Below are 16281 nucleotides of genomic sequence, written 5' to 3'. Positions count from 1 at the left end.
TTTATTTATTTGTATTGATTTTTTTAACAGGCTCTGTACTAATTTTGCTCACAGAATGACTAACAGAAATATGACCCTTGTGCACCTTTTGTAGTTAATTCATTAGGTCAGCTGTAACCACTAAGCCCCTTGTCAGGTTATTTCTACTAGCAATAAGGAGCAATAGACCTTAAAACTTTGAAGTCAGGTAGACGAGCTTATTCCACAAGGTCTCTTGGCTCCACCCTTGTTAAGTGAAACCTGCCAGGTGTGGGTCATTTGACCTTTGCTATATAGGAAGCCTGAGGACTTGTGGGGGAATTGCCTCCCCAGGGGAGACTGAGGCTTTGGTAGCCTAGGGTGTTTTTCTCTCGTGGTGAATTGGTCTCCCTGTTCCCTACTAGGCTGCTTTTCCTTCATGTTTTCTGCCCTCTCTGTGAAATAGTTTTAGAGACTCTATGAGCTAGTTACATTGGTGGTGCCTTCTTCAGAAAAACCCTGGTGGCACTATTTCACTGCGAAGCACTTTGGAAGTGACTGGAGTTCAGAAGACAGCAGGTAAGTGTTCCTGGGTTCTGTGGTTGTTACTGCTGAGGAGTTTGAGTACTTCCTTCACCTTGTCTGTTTTCTGTGAAATTACTTAGGTGGATTCTAAGCTCCCTTCCAAGCACTGGAAGAAAAAAAAAATAAAAATAAAAATAAAAGGCCTCACAAGCCCAAGTGCACACAGGTCAGCCTGACGTTGAAGAAGGTTCTTAAGTATTTGGAAGATTGACAAACAGGCTGTGTGAAAAAGGTGCCTTAATGTGAATGCAGATTTGGCCTTGTGGTAAGTAGAAAGAGGTTGGGATGGATACTGGTGGAAAGATTGCTACTTTGACTAAGTGGAAATCGTGAGAATGTGCTGTTGTTCATAAAAGAAATACTGTTTTCACAAGATGCAGGCCAAAAGCAGTACGAGGAAAGTCTGTCATCTTCCATTCAGGCCTGGGTCTCAGCTGGGGACTGCTTCCTGAACAGGTCCAGCACCTTAAAGAGAATTGCACTTCGTCCCAAGCTCTATGAACCACAGTCTCAGCTATCACGGGTAAGCGTCTTTGTGGGCAAGAAAGATGAGTGCGAGGCGCAGAGTGCGAGGCGCAGAGTGCGAGGCGCAGAGTGCGAGGCGCAGAGTGCGAGGCGCAGAGTGCGAGGCGCAGAGTGCGAGGCGCAGAGTGCGAGGCGCAGAGTGCGAGGCGCAGAGTGCGAGGCGCAGAGTGCGAGGCGCAGAGTGCGAGGCGCAGAGTGCGAGGCGCAGAGTGCGAGGCGCAGAGTGCGAGGCGCAGAGTGCGAGGCGCAGAGTGCGAGGCGCAGAGTGCGAGGCGCAGAGTGCGAGGCGCAGAGTGCGAGGCGCAGAGTGCGAGGCGCAGAGTGCGAGGCGCAGAGTGCGAGGCGCAGAGTGCGAGGCGCAGAGTGCGAGGCGCAGAGTGCGAGGCGCAGAGTGCGAGGCGCAGAGTGCGAGGCGCAGAGTGCGAGGCGCAGAGTGCGAGGCGCAGAGTGCGAGGCGCAGAGTGCGAGGCGCAGAGTGCGAGGCGCAGAGTGCGAGGCGCAGAGTGCGAGGCGCAGAGTGCGAGGCGCAGAGTGCGAGGCGCAGAGTGCGAGGCGCAGAGTGCGAGGCGCAGAGTGCGAGGCGCAGAGTGCGAGGCGCAGAGTGCGAGGCGCAGAGTGCGAGGCGCAGAGTGCGAGGCGCAGAGTGCGAGGCGCAGAGTGCGAGGCGCAGAGTGCGAGGCGCAGAGTGCGAGGCGCAGAGTGCGAGGCGCAGAGTGCGAGGCGCAGAGTGCGAGGCGCAGAGTGCGAGGCGCAGAGTGCGAGGCGCAGAGTGCGAGGCGCAGAGTGCGAGGCGCAGAGTGCGAGGCGCAGAGTGCGAGGCGCAGAGTGCGAGGCGCAGAGTGCGAGGCGCAGAGTGCGAGGCGCAGAGTGCGAGGCGCAGAGTGCGAGGCGCAGAGTGCGAGGCGCAGAGTGCGAGGCGCAGAGTGCGAGGCGCAGAGTGCGAGGCGCAGAGTGCGAGGCGCAGAGTGCGAGGCGCAGAGTGCGAGGCGCAGAGTGCGAGGCGCAGAGTGCGAGGCGCAGAGTGCGAGGCGCAGAGTGCGAGGCGCAGAGTGCGAGGCGCAGAGTGCGAGGCGCAGAGTGCGAGGCGCAGAGTGCGAGGCGCAGAGTGCGAGGCGCAGAGTGCGAGGCGCAGAGTGCGAGGCGCAGAGTGCGAGGCGCAGAGTGCGAGGCGCAGAGTGCGAGGCGCAGAGTGCGAGGCGCAGAGTGCGAGGCGCAGAGTGCGAGGCGCAGAGTGCGAGGCGCAGAGTGCGAGGCGCAGAGTGCGAGGCGCAGAGTGCGAGGCGCAGAGTGCGAGGCGCAGAGTGCGAGGCGCAGAGTGCGAGGCGCAGAGTGCGAGGCGCAGAGTGCGAGGCGCAGAGTGCGAGGCGCAGAGTGCGAGGCGCAGAGTGCGAGGCGCAGAGTGCGAGGCGCAGAGTGCGAGGCGCAGAGTGCGAGGCGCAGAGTGCGAGGCGCAGAGTGCGAGGCGCAGAGTGCGAGGCGCAGAGTGCGAGGCGCAGAGTGCGAGGCGCAGAGTGCGAGGCGCAGAGTGCGAGGCGCAGAGTGCGAGGCGCAGAGTGCGAGGCGCAGAGTGCGAGGCGCAGAGTGCGAGGCGCAGAGTGCGAGGCGCAGAGTGCGAGGCGCAGAGTGCGAGGCGCAGAGTGCGAGGCGCAGAGTGCGAGGCGCAGAGTGCGAGGCGCAGAGTGCGAGGCGCAGAGTGCGAGGCGCAGAGTGCGAGGCGCAGAGTGCGAGGCGCAGAGTGCGAGGCGCAGAGTGCGAGGCGCAGAGTGCGAGGCGCAGAGTGCGAGGCGCAGAGTGCGAGGCGCAGAGTGCGAGGCGCAGAGTGCGAGGCGCAGAGTGCGAGGCGCAGAGTGCGAGGCGCAGAGTGCGAGGCGCAGAGTGCGAGGCGCAGAGTGCGAGGCGCAGAGTGCGAGGCGCAGAGTGCGAGGCGCAGAGTGCGAGGCGCAGAGTGCGAGGCGCAGAGTGCGAGGCGCAGAGTGCGAGGCGCAGAGTGCGAGGCGCAGAGTGCGAGGCGCAGAGTGCGAGGCGCAGAGTGCGAGGCGCAGAGTGCGAGGCGCAGAGTGCGAGGCGCAGAGTGCGAGGCGCAGAGTGCGAGGCGCAGAGTGCGAGGCGCAGAGTGCGAGGCGCAGAGTGCGAGGCGCAGAGTGCGAGGCGCAGAGTGCGAGGCGCAGAGTGCGAGGCGCAGAGTGCGAGGCGCAGAGTGCGAGGCGCAGAGTGCGAGGCGCAGAGTGCGAGGCGCAGAGTGCGAGGCGCAGAGTGCGAGGCGCAGAGTGCGAGGCGCAGAGTGCGAGGCGCAGAGTGCGAGGCGCAGAGTGCGAGGCGCAGAGTGCGAGGCGCAGAGTGCGAGGCGCAGAGTGCGAGGCGCAGAGTGCGAGGCGCAGAGTGCGAGGCGCAGAGTGCGAGGCGCAGAGTGCGAGGCGCAGAGTGCGAGGCGCAGAGTGCGAGGCGCAGAGTGCGAGGCGCAGAGTGCGAGGCGCAGAGTGCGAGGCGCAGAGTGCGAGGCGCAGAGTGCGAGGCGCAGAGTGCGAGGCGCAGAGTGCGAGGCGCAGAGTGCGAGGCGCAGAGTGCGAGGCGCAGAGTGCGAGGCGCAGAGTGCGAGGCGCAGAGTGCGAGGCGCAGAGTGCGAGGCGCAGAGTGCGAGGCGCAGAGTGCGAGGCGCAGAGTGCGAGGCGCAGAGTGCGAGGCGCAGAGTGCGAGGCGCAGAGTGCGAGGCGCAGAGTGCGAGGCGCAGAGTGCGAGGCGCAGAGTGCGAGGCGCAGAGTGCGAGGCGCAGAGTGCGAGGCGCAGAGTGCGAGGCGCAGAGTGCGAGGCGCAGAGTGCGAGGCGCAGAGTGCGAGGCGCAGAGTGCGAGGCGCAGAGTGCGAGGCGCAGAGTGCGAGGCGCAGAGTGCGAGGCGCAGAGTGCGAGGCGCAGAGTGCGAGGCGCAGAGTGCGAGGCGCAGAGTGCGAGGCGCAGAGTGCGAGGCGCAGAGTGCGAGGCGCAGAGTGCGAGGCGCAGAGTGCGAGGCGCAGAGTGCGAGGCGCAGAGTGCGAGGCGCAGAGTGCGAGGCGCAGAGTGCGAGGCGCAGAGTGCGAGGCGCAGAGTGCGAGGCGCAGAGTGCGAGGCGCAGAGTGCGAGGCGCAGAGTGCGAGGCGCAGAGTGCGAGGCGCAGAGTGCGAGGCGCAGAGTGCGAGGCGCAGAGTGCGAGGCGCAGAGTGCGAGGCGCAGAGTGCGAGGCGCAGAGTGCGAGGCGCAGAGTGCGAGGCGCAGAGTGCGAGGCGCAGAGTGCGAGGCGCAGAGTGCGAGGCGCAGAGTGCGAGGCGCAGAGTGCGAGGCGCAGAGTGCGAGGCGCAGAGTGCGAGGCGCAGAGTGCGAGGCGCAGAGTGCGAGGCGCAGAGTGCGAGGCGCAGAGTGCGAGGCGCAGAGTGCGAGGCGCAGAGTGCGAGGCGCAGAGTGCGAGGCGCAGAGTGCGAGGCGCAGAGTGCGAGGCGCAGAGTGCGAGGCGCAGAGTGCGAGGCGCAGAGTGCGAGGCGCAGAGTGCGAGGCGCAGAGTGCGAGGCGCAGAGTGCGAGGCGCAGAGTGCGAGGCGCAGAGTGCGAGGCGCAGAGTGCGAGGCGCAGAGTGCGAGGCGCAGAGTGCGAGGCGCAGAGTGCGAGGCGCAGAGTGCGAGGCGCAGAGTGCGAGGCGCAGAGTGCGAGGCGCAGAGTGCGAGGCGCAGAGTGCGAGGCGCAGAGTGCGAGGCGCAGAGTGCGAGGCGCAGAGTGCGAGGCGCAGAGTGCGAGGCGCAGAGTGCGAGGCGCAGAGTGCGAGGCGCAGAGTGCGAGGCGCAGAGTGCGAGGCGCAGAGTGCGAGGCGCAGAGTGCGAGGCGCAGAGTGCGAGGCGCAGAGTGCGAGGCGCAGAGTGCGAGGCGCAGAGTGCGAGGCGCAGAGTGCGAGGCGCAGAGTGCGAGGCGCAGAGTGCGAGGCGCAGAGTGCGAGGCGCAGAGTGCGAGGCGCAGAGTGCGAGGCGCAGAGTGCGAGGCGCAGAGTGCGAGGCGCAGAGTGCGAGGCGCAGAGTGCGAGGCGCAGAGTGCGAGGCGCAGAGTGCGAGGCGCAGAGTGCGAGGCGCAGAGTGCGAGGCGCAGAGTGCGAGGCGCAGAGTGCGAGGCGCAGAGTGCGAGGCGCAGAGTGCGAGGCGCAGAGTGCGAGGCGCAGAGTGCGAGGCGCAGAGTGCGAGGCGCAGAGTGCGAGGCGCAGAGTGCGAGGCGCAGAGTGCGAGGCGCAGAGTGCGAGGCGCAGAGTGCGAGGCGCAGAGTGCGAGGCGCAGAGTGCGAGGCGCAGAGTGCGAGGCGCAGAGTGCGAGGCGCAGAGTGCGAGGCGCAGAGTGCGAGGCGCAGAGTGCGAGGCGCAGAGTGCGAGGCGCAGAGTGCGAGGCGCAGAGTGCGAGGCGCAGAGTGCGAGGCGCAGAGTGCGAGGCGCAGAGTGCGAGGCGCAGAGTGCGAGGCGCAGAGTGCGAGGCGCAGAGTGCGAGGCGCAGAGTGCGAGGCGCAGAGTGCGAGGCGCAGAGTGCGAGGCGCAGAGTGCGAGGCGCAGAGTGCGAGGCGCAGAGTGCGAGGCGCAGAGTGCGAGGCGCAGAGTGCGAGGCGCAGAGTGCGAGGCGCAGAGTGCGAGGCGCAGAGTGCGAGGCGCAGAGTGCGAGGCGCAGAGTGCGAGGCGCAGAGTGCGAGGCGCAGAGTGCGAGGCGCAGAGTGCGAGGCGCAGAGTGCGAGGCGCAGAGTGCGAGGCGCAGAGTGCGAGGCGCAGAGTGCGAGGCGCAGAGTGCGAGGCGCAGAGTGCGAGGCGCAGAGTGCGAGGCGCAGAGTGCGAGGCGCAGAGTGCGAGGCGCAGAGTGCGAGGCGCAGAGTGCGAGGCGCAGAGTGCGAGGCGCAGAGTGCGAGGCGCAGAGTGCGAGGCGCAGAGTGCGAGGCGCAGAGTGCGAGGCGCAGAGTGCGAGGCGCAGAGTGCGAGGCGCAGAGTGCGAGGCGCAGAGTGCGAGGCGCAGAGTGCGAGGCGCAGAGTGCGAGGCGCAGAGTGCGAGGCGCAGAGTGCGAGGCGCAGAGTGCGAGGCGCAGAGTGCGAGGCGCAGAGTGCGAGGCGCAGAGTGCGAGGCGCAGAGTGCGAGGCGCAGAGTGCGAGGCGCAGAGTGCGAGGCGCAGAGTGCGAGGCGCAGAGTGCGAGGCGCAGAGTGCGAGGCGCAGAGTGCGAGGCGCAGAGTGCGAGGCGCAGAGTGCGAGGCGCAGAGTGCGAGGCGCAGAGTGCGAGGCGCAGAGTGCGAGGCGCAGAGTGCGAGGCGCAGAGTGCGAGGCGCAGAGTGCGAGGCGCAGAGTGCGAGGCGCAGAGTGCGAGGCGCAGAGTGCGAGGCGCAGAGTGCGAGGCGCAGAGTGCGAGGCGCAGAGTGCGAGGCGCAGAGTGCGAGGCGCAGAGTGCGAGGCGCAGAGTGCGAGGCGCAGAGTGCGAGGCGCAGAGTGCGAGGCGCAGAGTGCGAGGCGCAGAGTGCGAGGCGCAGAGTGCGAGGCGCAGAGTGCGAGGCGCAGAGTGCGAGGCGCAGAGTGCGAGGCGCAGAGTGCGAGGCGCAGAGTGCGAGGCGCAGAGTGCGAGGCGCAGAGTGCGAGGCGCAGAGTGCGAGGCGCAGAGTGCGAGGCGCAGAGTGCGAGGCGCAGAGTGCGAGGCGCAGAGTGCGAGGCGCAGAGTGCGAGGCGCAGAGTGCGAGGCGCAGAGTGCGAGGCGCAGAGTGCGAGGCGCAGAGTGCGAGGCGCAGAGTGCGAGGCGCAGAGTGCGAGGCGCAGAGTGCGAGGCGCAGAGTGCGAGGCGCAGAGTGCGAGGCGCAGAGTGCGAGGCGCAGAGTGCGAGGCGCAGAGTGCGAGGCGCAGAGTGCGAGGCGCAGAGTGCGAGGCGCAGAGTGCGAGGCGCAGAGTGCGAGGCGCAGAGTGCGAGGCGCAGAGTGCGAGGCGCAGAGTGCGAGGCGCAGAGTGCGAGGCGCAGAGTGCGAGGCGCAGAGTGCGAGGCGCAGAGTGCGAGGCGCAGAGTGCGAGGCGCAGAGTGCGAGGCGCAGAGTGCGAGGCGCAGAGTGCGAGGCGCAGAGTGCGAGGCGCAGAGTGCGAGGCGCAGAGTGCGAGGCGCAGAGTGCGAGGCGCAGAGTGCGAGGCGCAGAGTGCGAGGCGCAGAGTGCGAGGCGCAGAGTGCGAGGCGCAGAGTGCGAGGCGCAGAGTGCGAGGCGCAGAGTGCGAGGCGCAGAGTGCGAGGCGCAGAGTGCGAGGCGCAGAGTGCGAGGCGCAGAGTGCGAGGCGCAGAGTGCGAGGCGCAGAGTGCGAGGCGCAGAGTGCGAGGCGCAGAGTGCGAGGCGCAGAGTGCGAGGCGCAGAGTGCGAGGCGCAGAGTGCGAGGCGCAGAGTGCGAGGCGCAGAGTGCGAGGCGCAGAGTGCGAGGCGCAGAGTGCGAGGCGCAGAGTGCGAGGCGCAGAGTGCGAGGCGCAGAGTGCGAGGCGCAGAGTGCGAGGCGCAGAGTGCGAGGCGCAGAGTGCGAGGCGCAGAGTGCGAGGCGCAGAGTGCGAGGCGCAGAGTGCGAGGCGCAGAGTGCGAGGCGCAGAGTGCGAGGCGCAGAGTGCGAGGCGCAGAGTGCGAGGCGCAGAGTGCGAGGCGCAGAGTGCGAGGCGCAGAGTGCGAGGCGCAGAGTGCGAGGCGCAGAGTGCGAGGCGCAGAGTGCGAGGCGCAGAGTGCGAGGCGCAGAGTGCGAGGCGCAGAGTGCGAGGCGCAGAGTGCGAGGCGCAGAGTGCGAGGCGCAGAGTGCGAGGCGCAGAGTGCGAGGCGCAGAGTGCGAGGCGCAGAGTGCGAGGCGCAGAGTGCGAGGCGCAGAGTGCGAGGCGCAGAGTGCGAGGCGCAGAGTGCGAGGCGCAGAGTGCGAGGCGCAGAGTGCGAGGCGCAGAGTGCGAGGCGCAGAGTGCGAGGCGCAGAGTGCGAGGCGCAGAGTGCGAGGCGCAGAGTGCGAGGCGCAGAGTGCGAGGCGCAGAGTGCGAGGCGCAGAGTGCGAGGCGCAGAGTGCGAGGCGCAGAGTGCGAGGCGCAGAGTGCGAGGCGCAGAGTGCGAGGCGCAGAGTGCGAGGCGCAGAGTGCGAGGCGCAGAGTGCGAGGCGCAGAGTGCGAGGCGCAGAGTGCGAGGCGCAGAGTGCGAGGCGCAGAGTGCGAGGCGCAGAGTGCGAGGCGCAGAGTGCGAGGCGCAGAGTGCGAGGCGCAGAGTGCGAGGCGCAGAGTGCGAGGCGCAGAGTGCGAGGCGCAGAGTGCGAGGCGCAGAGTGCGAGGCGCAGAGTGCGAGGCGCAGAGTGCGAGGCGCAGAGTGCGAGGCGCAGAGTGCGAGGCGCAGAGTGCGAGGCGCAGAGTGCGAGGCGCAGAGTGCGAGGCGCAGAGTGCGAGGCGCAGAGTGCGAGGCGCAGAGTGCGAGGCGCAGAGTGCGAGGCGCAGAGTGCGAGGCGCAGAGTGCGAGGCGCAGAGTGCGAGGCGCAGAGTGCGAGGCGCAGAGTGCGAGGCGCAGAGTGCGAGGCGCAGAGTGCGAGGCGCAGAGTGCGAGGCGCAGAGTGCGAGGCGCAGAGTGCGAGGCGCAGAGTGCGAGGCGCAGAGTGCGAGGCGCAGAGTGCGAGGCGCAGAGTGCGAGGCGCAGAGTGCGAGGCGCAGAGTGCGAGGCGCAGAGTGCGAGGCGCAGAGTGCGAGGCGCAGAGTGCGAGGCGCAGAGTGCGAGGCGCAGAGTGCGAGGCGCAGAGTGCGAGGCGCAGAGTGCGAGGCGCAGAGTGCGAGGCGCAGAGTGCGAGGCGCAGAGTGCGAGGCGCAGAGTGCGAGGCGCAGAGTGCGAGGCGCAGAGTGCGAGGCGCAGAGTGCGAGGCGCAGAGTGCGAGGCGCAGAGTGCGAGGCGCAGAGTGCGAGGCGCAGAGTGCGAGGCGCAGAGTGCGAGGCGCAGAGTGCGAGGCGCAGAGTGCGAGGCGCAGAGTGCGAGGCGCAGAGTGCGAGGCGCAGAGTGCGAGGCGCAGAGTGCGAGGCGCAGAGTGCGAGGCGCAGAGTGCGAGGCGCAGAGTGCGAGGCGCAGAGTGCGAGGCGCAGAGTGCGAGGCGCAGAGTGCGAGGCGCAGAGTGCGAGGCGCAGAGTGCGAGGCGCAGAGTGCGAGGCGCAGAGTGCGAGGCGCAGAGTGCGAGGCGCAGAGTGCGAGGCGCAGAGTGCGAGGCGCAGAGTGCGAGGCGCAGAGTGCGAGGCGCAGAGTGCGAGGCGCAGAGTGCGAGGCGCAGAGTGCGAGGCGCAGAGTGCGAGGCGCAGAGTGCGAGGCGCAGAGTGCGAGGCGCAGAGTGCGAGGCGCAGAGTGCGAGGCGCAGAGTGCGAGGCGCAGAGTGCGAGGCGCAGAGTGCGAGGCGCAGAGTGCGAGGCGCAGAGTGCGAGGCGCAGAGTGCGAGGCGCAGAGTGCGAGGCGCAGAGTGCGAGGCGCAGAGTGCGAGGCGCAGAGTGCGAGGCGCAGAGTGCGAGGCGCAGAGTGCGAGGCGCAGAGTGCGAGGCGCAGAGTGCGAGGCGCAGAGTGCGAGGCGCAGAGTGCGAGGCGCAGAGTGCGAGGCGCAGAGTGCGAGGCGCAGAGTGCGAGGCGCAGAGTGCGAGGCGCAGAGTGCGAGGCGCAGAGTGCGAGGCGCAGAGTGCGAGGCGCAGAGTGCGAGGCGCAGAGTGCGAGGCGCAGAGTGCGAGGCGCAGAGTGCGAGGCGCAGAGTGCGAGGCGCAGAGTGCGAGGCGCAGAGTGCGAGGCGCAGAGTGCGAGGCGCAGAGTGCGAGGCGCAGAGTGCGAGGCGCAGAGTGCGAGGCGCAGAGTGCGAGGCGCAGAGTGCGAGGCGCAGAGTGCGAGGCGCAGAGTGCGAGGCGCAGAGTGCGAGGCGCAGAGTGCGAGGCGCAGAGTGCGAGGCGCAGAGTGCGAGGCGCAGAGTGCGAGGCGCAGAGTGCGAGGCGCAGAGTGCGAGGCGCAGAGTGCGAGGCGCAGAGTGCGAGGCGCAGAGTGCGAGGCGCAGAGTGCGAGGCGCAGAGTGCGAGGCGCAGAGTGCGAGGCGCAGAGTGCGAGGCGCAGAGTGCGAGGCGCAGAGTGCGAGGCGCAGAGTGCGAGGCGCAGAGTGCGAGGCGCAGAGTGCGAGGCGCAGAGTGCGAGGCGCAGAGTGCGAGGCGCAGAGTGCGAGGCGCAGAGTGCGAGGCGCAGAGTGCGAGGCGCAGAGTGCGAGGCGCAGAGTGCGAGGCGCAGAGTGCGAGGCGCAGAGTGCGAGGCGCAGAGTGCGAGGCGCAGAGTGCGAGGCGCAGAGTGCGAGGCGCAGAGTGCGAGGCGCAGAGTGCGAGGCGCAGAGTGCGAGGCGCAGAGTGCGAGGCGCAGAGTGCGAGGCGCAGAGTGCGAGGCGCAGAGTGCGAGGCGCAGAGTGCGAGGCGCAGAGTGCGAGGCGCAGAGTGCGAGGCGCAGAGTGCGAGGCGCAGAGTGCGAGGCGCAGAGTGCGAGGCGCAGAGTGCGAGGCGCAGAGTGCGAGGCGCAGAGTGCGAGGCGCAGAGTGCGAGGCGCAGAGTGCGAGGCGCAGAGTGCGAGGCGCAGAGTGCGAGGCGCAGAGTGCGAGGCGCAGAGTGCGAGGCGCAGAGTGCGAGGCGCAGAGTGCGAGGCGCAGAGTGCGAGGCGCAGAGTGCGAGGCGCAGAGTGCGAGGCGCAGAGTGCGAGGCGCAGAGTGCGAGGCGCAGAGTGCGAGGCGCAGAGTGCGAGGCGCAGAGTGCGAGGCGCAGAGTGCGAGGCGCAGAGTGCGAGGCGCAGAGTGCGAGGCGCAGAGTGCGAGGCGCAGAGTGCGAGGCGCAGAGTGCGAGGCGCAGAGTGCGAGGCGCAGAGTGCGAGGCGCAGAGTGCGAGGCGCAGAGTGCGAGGCGCAGAGTGCGAGGCGCAGAGTGCGAGGCGCAGAGTGCGAGGCGCAGAGTGCGAGGCGCAGAGTGCGAGGCGCAGAGTGCGAGGCGCAGAGTGCGAGGCGCAGAGTGCGAGGCGCAGAGTGCGAGGCGCAGAGTGCGAGGCGCAGAGTGCGAGGCGCAGAGTGCGAGGCGCAGAGTGCGAGGCGCAGAGTGCGAGGCGCAGAGTGCGAGGCGCAGAGTGCGAGGCGCAGAGTGCGAGGCGCAGAGTGCGAGGCGCAGAGTGCGAGGCGCAGAGTGCGAGGCGCAGAGTGCGAGGCGCAGAGTGCGAGGCGCAGAGTGCGAGGCGCAGAGTGCGAGGCGCAGAGTGCGAGGCGCAGAGTGCGAGGCGCAGAGTGCGAGGCGCAGAGTGCGAGGCGCAGAGTGCGAGGCGCAGAGTGCGAGGCGCAGAGTGCGAGGCGCAGAGTGCGAGGCGCAGAGTGCGAGGCGCAGAGTGCGAGGCGCAGAGTGCGAGGCGCAGAGTGCGAGGCGCAGAGTGCGAGGCGCAGAGTGCGAGGCGCAGAGTGCGAGGCGCAGAGTGCGAGGCGCAGAGTGCGAGGCGCAGAGTGCGAGGCGCAGAGTGCGAGGCGCAGAGTGCGAGGCGCAGAGTGCGAGGCGCAGAGTGCGAGGCGCAGAGTGCGAGGCGCAGAGTGCGAGGCGCAGAGTGCGAGGCGCAGAGTGCGAGGCGCAGAGTGCGAGGCGCAGAGTGCGAGGCGCAGAGTGCGAGGCGCAGAGTGCGAGGCGCAGAGTGCGAGGCGCAGAGTGCGAGGCGCAGAGTGCGAGGCGCAGAGTGCGAGGCGCAGAGTGCGAGGCGCAGAGTGCGAGGCGCAGAGTGCGAGGCGCAGAGTGCGAGGCGCAGAGTGCGAGGCGCAGAGTGCGAGGCGCAGAGTGCGAGGCGCAGAGTGCGAGGCGCAGAGTGCGAGGCGCAGAGTGCGAGGCGCAGAGTGCGAGGCGCAGAGTGCGAGGCGCAGAGTGCGAGGCGCAGAGTGCGAGGCGCAGAGTGCGAGGCGCAGAGTGCGAGGCGCAGAGTGCGAGGCGCAGAGTGCGAGGCGCAGAGTGCGAGGCGCAGAGTGCGAGGCGCAGAGTGCGAGGCGCAGAGTGCGAGGCGCAGAGTGCGAGGCGCAGAGTGCGAGGCGCAGAGTGCGAGGCGCAGAGTGCGAGGCGCAGAGTGCGAGGCGCAGAGTGCGAGGCGCAGAGTGCGAGGCGCAGAGTGCGAGGCGCAGAGTGCGAGGCGCAGAGTGCGAGGCGCAGAGTGCGAGGCGCAGAGTGCGAGGCGCAGAGTGCGAGGCGCAGAGTGCGAGGCGCAGAGTGCGAGGCGCAGAGTGCGAGGCGCAGAGTGCGAGGCGCAGAGTGCGAGGCGCAGAGTGCGAGGCGCAGAGTGCGAGGCGCAGAGTGCGAGGCGCAGAGTGCGAGGCGCAGAGTGCGAGGCGCAGAGTGCGAGGCGCAGAGTGCGAGGCGCAGAGTGCGAGGCGCAGAGTGCGAGGCGCAGAGTGCGAGGCGCAGAGTGCGAGGCGCAGAGTGCGAGGCGCAGAGTGCGAGGCGCAGAGTGCGAGGCGCAGAGTGCGAGGCGCAGAGTGCGAGGCGCAGAGTGCGAGGCGCAGAGTGCGAGGCGCAGAGTGCGAGGCGCAGAGTGCGAGGCGCAGAGTGCGAGGCGCAGAGTGCGAGGCGCAGAGTGCGAGGCGCAGAGTGCGAGGCGCAGAGTGCGAGGCGCAGAGTGCGAGGCGCAGAGTGCGAGGCGCAGAGTGCGAGGCGCAGAGTGCGAGGCGCAGAGTGCGAGGCGCAGAGTGCGAGGCGCAGAGTGCGAGGCGCAGAGTGCGAGGCGCAGAGTGCGAGGCGCAGAGTGCGAGGCGCAGAGTGCGAGGCGCAGAGTGCGAGGCGCAGAGTGCGAGGCGCAGAGTGCGAGGCGCAGAGTGCGAGGCGCAGAGTGCGAGGCGCAGAGTGCGAGGCGCAGAGTGCGAGGCGCAGAGTGCGAGGCGCAGAGTGCGAGGCGCAGAGTGCGAGGCGCAGAGTGCGAGGCGCAGAGTGCGAGGCGCAGAGTGCGAGGCGCAGAGTGCGAGGCGCAGAGTGCGAGGCGCAGAGTGCGAGGCGCAGAGTGCGAGGCGCAGAGTGCGAGGCGCAGAGTGCGAGGCGCAGAGTGCGAGGCGCAGAGTGCGAGGCGCAGAGTGCGAGGCGCAGAGTGCGAGGCGCAGAGTGCGAGGCGCAGAGTGCGAGGCGCAGAGTGCGAGGCGCAGAGTGCGAGGCGCAGAGTGCGAGGCGCAGAGTGCGAGGCGCAGAGTGCGAGGCGCAGAGTGCGAGGCGCAGAGTGCGAGGCGCAGAGTGCGAGGCGCAGAGTGCGAGGCGCAGAGTGCGAGGCGCAGAGTGCGAGGCGCAGAGTGCGAGGCGCAGAGTGCGAGGCGCAGAGTGCGAGGCGCAGAGTGCGAGGCGCAGAGTGCGAGGCGCAGAGTGCGAGGCGCAGAGTGCGAGGCGCAGAGTGCGAGGCGCAGAGTGCGAGGCGCAGAGTGCGAGGCGCAGAGTGCGAGGCGCAGAGTGCGAGGCGCAGAGTGCGAGGCGCAGAGTGCGAGGCGCAGAGTGCGAGGCGCAGAGTGCGAGGCGCAGAGTGCGAGGCGCAGAGTGCGAGGCGCAGAGTGCGAGGCGCAGAGTGCGAGGCGCAGAGTGCGAGGCGCAGAGTGCGAGGCGCAGAGTGCGAGGCGCAGAGTGCGAGGCGCAGAGTGCGAGGCGCAGAGTGCGAGGCGCAGAGTGCGAGGCGCAGAGTGCGAGGCGCAGAGTGCGAGGCGCAGAGTGCGAGGCGCAGAGTGCGAGGCGCAGAGTGCGAGGCGCAGAGTGCGAGGCGCAGAGTGCGAGGCGCAGAGTGCGAGGCGCAGAGTGCGAGGCGCAGAGTGCGAGGCGCAGAGTGCGAGGCGCAGAGTGCGAGGCGCAGAGTGCGAGGCGCAGAGTGCGAGGCGCAGAGTGCGAGGCGCAGAGTGCGAGGCGCAGAGTGCGAGGCGCAGAGTGCGAGGCGCAGAGTGCGAGGCGCAGAGTGCGAGGCGCAGAGTGCGAGGCGCAGAGTGCGAGGCGCAGAGTGCGAGGCGCAGAGTGCGAGGCGCAGAGTGCGAGGCGCAGAGTGCGAGGCGCAGAGTGCGAGGCGCAGAGTGCGAGGCGCAGAGTGCGAGGCGCAGAGTGCGAGGCGCAGAGTGCGAGGCGCAGAGTGCGAGGCGCAGAGTGCGAGGCGCAGAGTGCGAGGCGCAGAGTGCGAGGCGCAGAGTGCGAGGCGCAGAGTGCGAGGCGCAGAGTGCGAGGCGCAGAGTGCGAGGCGCAGAGTGCGAGGCGCAGAGTGCGAGGCGCAGAGTGCGAGGCGCAGAGTGCGAGGCGCAGAGTGCGAGGCGCAGAGTGCGAGGCGCAGAGTGCGAGGCGCAGAGTGCGAGGCGCAGAGTGCGAGGCGCAGAGTGCGAGGCGCAGAGTGCGAGGCGCAGAGTGCGAGGCGCAGAGTGCGAGGCGCAGAGTGCGAGGCGCAGAGTGCGAGGCGCAGAGTGCGAGGCGCAGAGTGCGAGGCGCAGAGTGCGAGGCGCAGAGTGCGAGGCGCAGAGTGCGAGGCGCAGAGTGCGAGGCGCAGAGTGCGAGGCGCAGAGTGCGAGGCGCAGAGTGCGAGGCGCAGAGTGCGAGGCGCAGAGTGCGAGGCGCAGAGTGCGAGGCGCAGAGTGCGAGGCGCAGAGTGCGAGGCGCAGAGTGCGAGGCGCAGAGTGCGAGGCGCAGAGTGCGAGGCGCAGAGTGCGAGGCGCAGAGTGCGAGGCGCAGAGTGCGAGGCGCAGAGTGCGAGGCGCAGAGTGCGAGGCGCAGAGTGCGAGGCGCAGAGTGCGAGGCGCAGAGTGCGAGGCGCAGAGTGCGAGGCGCAGAGTGCGAGGCGCAGAGTGCGAGGCGCAGAGTGCGAGGCGCAGAGTGCGAGGCGCAGAGTGCGAGGCGCAGAGTGCGAGGCGCAGAGTGCGAGGCGCAGAGTGCGAGGCGCAGAGTGCGAGGCGCAGAGTGCGAGGCGCAGAGTGCGAGGCGCAGAGTGCGAGGCGCAGAGTGCGAGGCGCAGAGTGCGAGGCGCAGAGTGCGAGGCGCAGAGTGCGAGGCGCAGAGTGCGAGGCGCAGAGTGCGAGGCGCAGAGTGCGAGGCGCAGAGTGCGAGGCGCAGAGTGCGAGGCGCAGAGTGCGAGGCGCAGAGTGCGAGGCGCAGAGTGCGAGGCGCAGAGTGCGAGGCGCAGAGTGCGAGGCGCAGAGTGCGAGGCGCAGAGTGCGAGGCGCAGAGTGCGAGGCGCAGAGTGCGAGGCGCAGAGTGCGAGGCGCAGAGTGCGAGGCGCAGAGTGCGAGGCGCAGAGTGCGAGGCGCAGAGTGCGAGGCGCAGAGTGCGAGGCGCAGAGTGCGAGGCGCAGAGTGCGAGGCGCAGAGTGCGAGGCGCAGAGTGCGAGGCGCAGAGTGCGAGGCGCAGAGTGCGAGGCGCAGAGTGCGAGGCGCAGAGTGCGAGGCGCAGAGTGCGAGGCGCAGAGTGCGAGGCGCAGAGTGCGAGGCGCAGAGTGCGAGGCGCAGAGTGCGAGGCGCAGAGTGCGAGGCGCAGAGTGCGAGGCGCAGAGTGCGAGGCGCAGAGTGCGAGGCGCAGAGTGCGAGGCGCAGAGTGCGAGGCGCAGAGTGCGAGGCGCAGAGTGCGAGGCGCAGAGTGCGAGGCGCAGAGTGCGAGGCGCAGAGTGCGAGGCGCAGAGTGCGAGGCGCAGAGTGCGAGGCGCAGAGTGCGAGGCGCAGAGTGCGAGGCGCAGAGTGCGAGGCGCAGAGTGCGAGGCGCAGAGTGCGAGGCGCAGAGTGCGAGGCGCAGAGTGCGAGGCGCAGAGTGCGAGGCGCAGAGTGCGAGGCGCAGAGTGCGAGGCGCAGAGTGCGAGGCGCAGAGTGCGAGGCGCAGAGTGCGAGGCGCAGAGTGCGAGGCGCAGAGTGCGAGGCGCAGAGTGCGAGGCGCAGAGTGCGAGGCGCAGAGTGCGAGGCGCAGAGTGCGAGGCGCAGAGTGCGAGGCGCAGAGTGCGAGGCGCAGAGTGCGAGGCGCAGAGTGCGAGGCGCAGAGTGCGAGGCGCAGAGTGCGAGGCGCAGAGTGCGAGGCGCAGAGTGCGAGGCGCAGAGTGCGAGGCGCAGAGTGCGAGGCGCAGAGTGCGAGGCGCAGAGTGCGAGGCGCAGAGTGCGAGGCGCAGAGTGCGAGGCGCAGAGTGCGAGGCGCAGAGTGCGAGGCGCAGAGTGCGAGGCGCAGAGTGCGAGGCGCAGAGTGCGAGGCGCAGAGTGCGAGGCGCAGAGTGCGAGGCGCAGAGTGCGAGGCG

At 69.6% G+C, this 16281-nt stretch overlaps 1 long non-coding RNA gene across 2 annotated transcripts in view; it reads left to right on the top strand.

Annotated features, from left to right (window-relative positions):
* Positions 1 to 319: 319 nt before the first annotated feature.
* Positions 320 to 16281, top strand: part of LOC311434683 — a 32089-nt gene continuing 16127 nt past the window's right edge. For both annotated transcript variants that reach the window (XR_014691642.1, XR_014691643.1), the window contains exons 1-3: positions 320 to 537; positions 624 to 808; positions 918 to 1066. This is a non-coding gene — a long non-coding RNA (uncharacterized lncRNA). The remainder of the gene's footprint in view (positions 538 to 623; positions 809 to 917; positions 1067 to 16281) is intronic.

This window comes from Aythya ferina, assembly GCF_964211825.1.
Source record: "Aythya ferina genome assembly, chromosome: 3".
NCBI lineage: Eukaryota > Metazoa > Chordata > Aves > Anseriformes > Anatidae > Aythya > Aythya ferina.
This window is presented reverse-complemented; position numbering and strand designations above follow the sequence as displayed.